An 8552-nucleotide genomic window follows, 5' to 3' on the forward strand; every position below is an offset into this window, starting at 1 on the left:
CCCAAGCCATCTGATTGAAGCAGGTATCATAAATGTATGCTGGTAATGATTCTGTATTCCACAATGCTGCTACTTTAACTTTTAAAATCTGTTTCCTTTCTGGTTTGTAACATTAATCAAAGAGCCGCTTCCTTCCAATTTTTCCACAGACTGGGGCTAATTAGAACCACTCGAATCATATTTTGTAAATTCCATGTGGATGTTACTTTAGGTTTCAAGATCGTGAATGCTTCAGGTTCAGTCTGGCTAGACACTCTTAGGGTTATTTTTATTAATGCTTCTGTCTCCCAAACCAGTTCACGGTTTCTGTCCATTTACCCCAAACAGATTTGTGGGTTCACAAATAGGTGTGTCAGAAATAGACATTACAAGTTAGGAAAAAGAAAAGATGAGAGGGAAAGGGATTTTGCAGTGTAGTTTCCGAAGAGCAACAGAGAACCCCCTAAGTAACGTGAAGCTGAGGATTCAACAGACTTGATAATTGAGCCCTTAACCTCCTGATGTCTGTATCAGAAAAACAGAGTCTAGCAGAGGGAGACAAAGAATAAAAGCAAATACTGTGTAGGAGGAAGCTGGGGAGATGACTGAAATATTGAAGTATAGTTCAGGATATGTATAGATCAGTATATTATGTTTCCTTAGGTTCAGTTTTTCCCTCTGGTGAAACGTAGCTGGTTTAAAGGTGGCTTTGGGAGAACCTCATGTTTCTAATGCAGCGGAGAGCCTGGTGTTTCAATGGCGTGAGCAGATGTAACTTGGGAGAGACTTCTCTTGGAATTGATGTTTATGTTTCCCTGTTTCCTTTTGTTTTTGAAGGACTGATTAGTGGTGGTTTGTTTTTTGGTTTTTTATTTTTTATTTTTTTTTTAATCTTCATGGGAAGTTAAATAGCTAGAAGTTGGGAGTTTTCAGGTTGTGATTATTAGGTTGTGCTGAAGGGGTTTGAATCAAACCACTCTGAGCACCCGGCAAGGCGACTGCTTCCATGCTCAGCTACAGTATTTCTCTTCTCTGTATTTGTGTACCTAAATAGGGCATCCAAGAATTAGGGGGCAGTGGGATCACAAGAAGGATCTTAAAGTTAACTTGCTTTTGGTATATAAGACTGCAGCTTCAAAGAAAAGCAAGAGTGCATCGTAAATTTTGCTAAAATTAATCAACCGTTTAAGAGCTCCACATTAACGAGGTTTTCCAGGCAAGCAGCTTTCTTCTCCTCTTCTTCCTCTTTCTCATTCAAAGTCCAAGAGGGTTGGGGTGGAGGGGGGAGAATATGAGTAAGAAGAGGAAAGGGTGGAATTTGAGTAGAAATAATAAAAACAAAAAAGGCTGGATTTGTAGAATAGAAATCCTCATGTGTCCTTGATCCATATTGTCAGGGTTTTTTTTTTTTTTGGTCGGATTTGTCCTGTGTGCCTTTGACGGAAAAGGCACGTAGAGAGAGAGAGAGAGAGAGCGCGACAGAGGGGGAGAGAGAGAGACGTGTCACTGCTTTGGAGCTCATTATCATTCTTAATAAGTCTTAAGGAATAAAGAGGAGCATTGAGTGTAAATGCTGGGTAATCCTAACACTCCTCAAGGTGAGAGGAGTCTCGAGGACACAGAGAAAGAGAGTGAGGAGGAGGGGGCTACTGTGGGGGCAGGAGAGGAGACGTGGATGAAAGTGGCTTTTCAGGGAGCAGGCATGGTTGACTGGGCCTTGTGGCTCTGGGGTACTTCGGTTTTGTCCTGCAGGCCTGTGCTGGTGAAAGTTGTCTCCAAGTTTGCGTACCAGCAACGGTAGGCAACCCAGCTGGACCTTGGGGCTGACACATTGGCCTCTAACGGCGAGGTTCGCTGACAGGCTTCGGTTTGAGGAACAAGTCTGCTGTCCTCTCTTCTTCAGCCTGTGCTAAAGGGTCTCAGTCCCCGAGGGGGAGCGGTGCCCCAGGGCAGGGTGTGAGGCCGGGAGCTTTGCCCTGCCTCTGGTTTGGCGCCTGCTTCCTCTGCTCGGGGTGAGACCTCGCTCACTTCTCAACCTATGCACCCAGTTCTTAGCTCCTTTCCGTTTCTGCCTTATTGGATGTCACAGCTCCTCTTTGCCCGAATTTCCTAAAGCATCTGCCTCCCCGCACCTTTCCTTGCAAGGGAGGGCGCACCCCTGCGCGGCTCGGACACTAGGTGGCTTAAAGTACAGGCACGGCTCCGTAAGGCAGCTGCCGGAGACGTTCATTCACTCTTTCTGGTGGGCTCCTTTATTCAAACTTCAGGCTGACAGCAAAACGTGGAGATGTCTTTGAATCCGTTGTGGATTCAGATATCGCACGACCTCCTTGGCAGTGTGTTCACAGTCACGTTGGAGGATTTGAGCCTGTGTGGCAGTAACGAGGAGGACACCGGTGAAGGGAATTCAGGGGCAGGGCTGAGCTGCTTGCGCTGATGATAAGGAGTCAGGAACCTGCCTATGTTGCTGGGTCCTTCCTTCTCCAGGCAGATTTCACCATATCCATTTTAAAGGGTGTGCGTGTTCTTTTAGAAAGAAACATTTCAGGGTTGGCAGAGCCCTTCTTGCTATGCTGATGTGTGGTGGGAGATGCTTTGCCTTCAGTGATGCCCACTGGCCCTTCTTCCTGGTCTCTTATCTCAAGCCCAGTTGCAGGCAGAAGGGACTGCTGGAATTGGGAATTTGCCTACAACATCCAAAACCTGAGGAAAGGGGGGGCGAATTTTCTCTTTTTTTCACTCCTGCAGTCTGTGTTGCCTCTTTGGTTCAGCCCATAGCTTCTGGCTGGGGTATGAGCTTTGCCTTTTTTTTTTTTAAATGACTCTGCATACCTTGAAGCAGGTGGGAAGGAGTTGTCAATGTTGAGTTTTGATCACTTGGCAGGAAAGGCCAAATACAATGAGGTGGAAGTGAAACTCTTGCTAAATGCTGGTTTTTCTGGGTCCAGGTGCTTGGCTTCAAGGTTAAGCGTTACATTGGTGATATTATTAGGTATTAAGTTATTAGCAATGGAACTGCGGGGCTTGCCTGTACTTGGTAGAGAACCACTAAGAAACTGTATTAGGGCCGAGTTCATCCTGGTTTCTCCAGTAGTGCCCTTCCAGCATGCCTCAACCCTGAGCTGCAGGGAGCAGTAGAAAACACAAATGCAATTTTTGTGCTTCATCTGTCTTTTGAACTCTTTCCTGAGACAGCTAATGAGTTGTAGCAAGGAGGCATGGGCTCTTGTACTGAGGGATCTGCCTGCAACCCCTCATGCTTGCTCTGTCCAATGGCTGTTGATGAGGTGTCAGCTAATACCTTTCACGCGTGATTGAGCTGGTCTAGAATAGGACCGGGAGGTACAAGAGTCTGTATTCCCGGGATGAGCTCTAGAGCCGTCCAGCTGCAGAGGCCTCGTGTGTAATAAGCGCTGTAGGAAAAGGGTCTGTGTTTGCAAAACTGTCAGTTGTTTGGGGCATTTGGCTCCTTGCCTGCCATGGCATGTTGGGGTAGTTTTCTCTCCAGAAGGTATCCTATTTTTGGTTTTCTGCCAGCAGTGATGCTGTTTTGAAACAGAATAGGTTGCTTCCAAATTCTGAGCCACAGGGCTTGTCATTTCAATGACAATACAAGAAGTCACCTCAGAGTTGGTCTCTGAGGCTGGTCCTGAACCTTCTGCATGCAAAGTCAACTGGCAAGGATGGTCCCACTGCTGGGAGGGCAACACAGCATCATGTGTACCAGCATCCATCAGGCTTGGGAAGGAAGGAGGTAGATGAACTCTACAGATTCTTCAGGGGCTTTTTAGTTTTGGATACTATTCTTTGGAAGGACGGTGTGAACTAGAAAGCTTAGAAAGAGAATACGTACATCCCCTTGATGGGAAAGGACTATTTGAAATGGCAAAAGGGGTCTTATTTCAGTTTCGTAATAAAATGCTTTGTGTAATGTTGCTCAGGAGAGGCCTGTGGTAGTTCTTGTGGAACAAGTGTTAAGTGTGACCCTAGCACAAGTTTGCCCAGTGGGCTGGGAGAGAAGTTCACTGGCCAATGTTTCCTGAAAGTACAAAATAGTCTGGTTCTGGTCCTGGCTTTGGCTTGAAGGTAGGGATGGCAGTTGGCTCTCACCTGTAAGCCAGTTCTCTTCTTTCCTGGTTTTGCTTCTGCTTCCAATGGCAAAGGGAGTATGATTCCCAGCCCTATGCCTTTCCCAATGTGGCTAGGTAGGCCTTCTAAATAACATGACATGAATGTAGTTGGCATAAATGCAAACTGAGCTGTGTGGTCACAGCTATGGCTTTGAGGTATCTCCCTCCTGCCCTGCTCAGCCCATCCCCATGCCAGTGAGAGCGAGGGCTGCACAGAATCATGCTTGTCTGCTTGTTGCATGATGAGGCTGGCAAACAGCTCCCAGCCTGGCTGCCTCCCCATGGTGGCTGTGTCTGCAGAACATCCTCTCTGTAGGGCTGCTGGTGACGAGCCCCTCCCTCCATCAGTGCCTCAGGCCGGCCCAGCTTTATACCAGGGGAGCAGTGTCCTTTCACATTGGTGAGCCAGCAAAATCTCTCCCAGGGGTTATTGTAACCTCTCAGCAGCGATTTGCAAACAGGCATTCGGAGATAAAGTCTTGGTGCCGAGCTAAGGGCCAGTAGGGCAGATATGAAACGCGGCAGGTTTATGAAAGGGAAGGTGTATGAAATGCAGCCTGCATCTCCCATTTCACTGCACTATGCCAAAACACACAGTTTCTTATTTCAGTCACTGTGATCTTTCAAGGAGGTTAATTTCCATGACGAACTCCGGGCCACGTGCTTGGAGGATTTATCTAATTAGACTGACACTTTTCTTTTTTAAAAAAGAAAATTAAGCTGCACCTTGGAGGACTTAAGTATTTTAAACTGTGGGAGCGGCAGCAGGCAGTGTGATCCCTGCTCACAAAGCAGGGAGAGAGGAAATCTCCCCTTTTTCAGTCTCCTGTTCAAGACTTCACCAAAGGTCCCCATTTACTTAATTTTCTTACATGGTGGCTGGATGCTAAAGAGTGTTTTATCCTGCTTGAGTCCCTAAAGCCTCAGCTGCCTCTTTAACTTGTGTAAACTATTGATGTTCTGGGCTGTTACGTATTCGGGATGGAGTGGAGGGTAAAGGGGAGACCTGTTAACGCTCGTTAGCCATGTCCTAGAAAAATTGCATCCTTGCAGGGCAGTGAATGGAGTGCCTGCAACTGTGTAATGACTGAGGTAGGTATATATGTCCCTCTCATCATGCTTGAGCACCTCATGCTCATGAATGTGTGTACCGTTGAAGCTGGTGTGACTGTCCTTGTCTTGTCTGTGGTCACAGAGAAAAGTGAGCCCTGGGAGAGCCCCCTAGCCCTTCGTCCAGTCTTGCTGCAGTTGGATCATGTTTGGGTTTCCTGCTGAAAATGCCTTTCAGACAAGAACTGGAACCATGCTGTAATAAAAATAGAGGATTTTCAGTTGAGGCTGTCACATGCAGGCAAGCCCTGTACTTTTCTCGGACTGGATAGCTCTCACAATTGCAGGCACAGTGAATGATGCTGAATTTGTTCCCATCAGAGGGCTCCTGGAGTCCTGCTTTACACTCACTGCCTGCTGCCTGCCCGTTACTTGGCAGACTCCTTGTATCGCTGTTTGTGAATCCAGGTTCAGATCACTTTAGGTCTGATACTGCTGCAGCTGTTTATCCTTGCAAAGGAGATAGAAGGAAGGTCTTTGCAGGGCACTGTATTTGCTGCATTAAACTCAGACAACTCAGACCACATTTTCTTGCAGCCTAGGCTGGAACAGTGTAGCATTTGTGGGGTCTGGTACAAATGCAGGGGGAAGTGTCCATGCATAAGGGGCCAGCATGAGAGTAGCCTTGCTAACTCTGGTGGTAATACATTGATCCCCTTGGAGCTGTTCACATTGCGAGACTCTGCACAGAGTGAGAAAAATACGGTAGCCTTGTCCAAGGAGATGGTCACTGTGTGTGCTGCAGTGCCCAGCTGATATGCTGAGGAATCCATGGTGGATCAAACTTGAGATTTAATTTCTGTTTGTTTTTGGTGAAGAAAGGAACAAAAAATAGATGTTTCCTTTCACACACACACACACTGCAAAAGAAAAAGAGAAAGAAAAATAATAAAATCTACCAGGCGCTCAGAGGTCTAACCAATAAGAGTGCTGTCGGCTGGGGAGCGATCGTTCTGGCTTGGTCAGCCATCCCTAACAAGTTACGGGTTGTATAAACTCCCAGCTTACAGCTGTAAATTTACTCAATTTTGAATACAGCCACAAGCTGGCTCAGCAGGATCTGAAACAGTCTGCTCCAGTAGTTGCGGTATGCTTGAAATTCACAACTCCTGGGGGCCCCAGCTTCGGACATATGTAACTGTGGAGGGCCAGATCCTGGACCACACCACACATAGCCCTACTGTGCCCTAAATTGAAAGGGATCTCAGCAATATATGCTGCTGTGTTAATTTATCCTTTCTTAGCTTTTAGCTTCTCTGCCTTGGGTGAATGCCTCTTAATCTCCATAGCAGCAGGGTCCACTGCCCCTGTGCCTGTTCCTGTCCCTCACCTAAGACAGGAGCTTGGCCAGGGGAGTCTCCCTTGCAGAAAGTTTCCAAAATGCCGCCTGTTGCAGCAGTGCTGTCTCTGCTGTATTGTGTGGCAGATGGGCAGGATTTGGCCCGTATGCAGTCTGGGGCCCTTTCCTGCAGTGTATACTCAGCCCTGCGCTGAGGTGGAGTCAGTGGGTGTTTGCTGGAGTGACTGAAAGCAAAAGCATAGTTCTGACTTCAGTGTTCGTTGCAGCAGAAGGGACCGATCTCTCTGAACACCTGTAATGTTGCAATGTGTGATACTCCTAGAGGGTTGAACTTTCGGCTTGTCGGCAATGAACCCTGCTGCAAATAGGAGCATGTTAGTTGCATTGAAAGGGAATTTACCCCAAGTACACCGTTAAATTTTGATCCCCTCTTATGTGTTCAGAAATTGGACAATTAACAGCACCTAGGTGGAGACAGTCTAGGGGAAGAGGGGCATACCTGCCAGATCCTGATCCCAGCTCTCCTCTTACTGCTGGCTACATTTCATCATGTTTCTGGTGGGGAAGCATTTTGTCCAAGACAAATCCTTTTATCTTGGAATGAGGCATCAAGTACTGCCATATTACTGTCATTGACACCATAGCCTTCAGCCAAACTGATGTGGTACTTTCTGTTTGCTGGAATGGACTTGGAAGGTAGAGATGGCTTGAGAGATGGCTAACCCCAGACCTCCTCAACATGCACCTGGCAGCCTCTGCCCTGGGCTGCTATCCAGCTCTTGGAATCAGCTCATGACCATCTTCACTGGAGCGGGCAGGTTGCCTGGTTCAGGCTCCTCCAGGTATGAGAATGGTGAGGGCAGAGGTTATGGGGATAATATGGCTCCAAACATGGTGAGCGTTCACTCCTGAATTCAACTTCCTACAAATAAAAGAAAATGAGTGGATGCAAATGAAAGGTTTGTGAGAGGTTTCCTCTCCTGTCTTCCTCTTCTGCCCCGTGGAATTGTGCTGGCTCTGGCTGCCAAAGGGTTAAGGTGACTCATGCCCCTCTCACCAGATCTGCTGGCAGGAACGCTTCATCCCAGCCTCTAATTGGTGGTGTTTGCTCTGCACTTTCTCGCTCTGGTTTTGATGAAAACATTTAACCAGGAGCTTAGTGTGCAGAGGCTCCCAGCTGACAGCCGCTGCACTGTCTTTACCAAGTTGTCCTTGCTGTGTAAATTTAGCAGCTGGGCTTAGGGGTGGCAGGGGAGGACAGACATACACAGTATCACAGCCACGGACCCCTTGGTTCCAGTCCTCAGGAAGCTCTGACCTACAGTAATCTTTAGGGTCCAGGCCCATATTTGCTGTAGTCCGCAGGTGCCTTTCTGTACCTGGACAGCCAGCAGCATTGGAAGCCAGTTCAGAGCCTTGAGGCTAGGCTGCAGAGGTGGGAAGAGTGGCCCTGATAGGTTCTGCAGGGCCTGGTCTTACCTGAGCAGGGGGACAGCTCAGTAGGGCTTGGGAGATCTGTTCTCAGACCCTCCAGCTGTGATCTTGGGGGATTCTTTCCCAGAGAACAGGCTCCGACAGGCCCTGTGCTGCAGAGGAAAGGTGAAGCTACTGGTTCTGTTACGTGGAGATGACCTACTCATTCCTTCCTATGCCATTTGGGAGCTTGTGCAGGATTTTCCCAACACAGTCTTTCATTGCAGCTGTTTCAAGTAATAACGTGTTCGTCTATAGGCTCTTCTAATGGGCTTCACTCTAAGAAGTCTCAGCTGATTTTAATTTTTGCCATGCAAGCGGCAGAGAAGTTACCACGTCCTTATGGAGACAGTCTTGAGAGCGGGCATGTCCAAGCTCCTCAGTTCCTACGTCACAGAACCCTTAGGCAGCAGCAGAACTGAAACAGCCCCTGGGGGAGATGCCAGTTTATCTGTGTTGCTACTGGAAAACACATTCAAATTTTTGCCCAAACAGGAGATTGTGACATGCAAGAAATTCACCTGAGCCCGTTGGGGCTGCCACTGCTCTGATATTTCTTT

The 8552-nt window shown here is 47.7% G+C and overlaps 1 protein-coding gene across 4 annotated transcripts in view; it reads left to right on the top strand.

The window, feature by feature from the left end:
• The window catches only part of CASZ1 (castor zinc finger 1), a 237057-nt gene that overhangs the window by 32233 nt on the left and 196272 nt on the right, over positions 1–8552 (top strand). The window lies entirely within an intron of this gene.

Source organism: Falco punctatus, assembly GCF_963210335.1.
Source record: "Falco punctatus genome assembly, chromosome: 3".
Lineage (NCBI taxonomy): Eukaryota > Metazoa > Chordata > Aves > Falconiformes > Falconidae > Falco > Falco punctatus.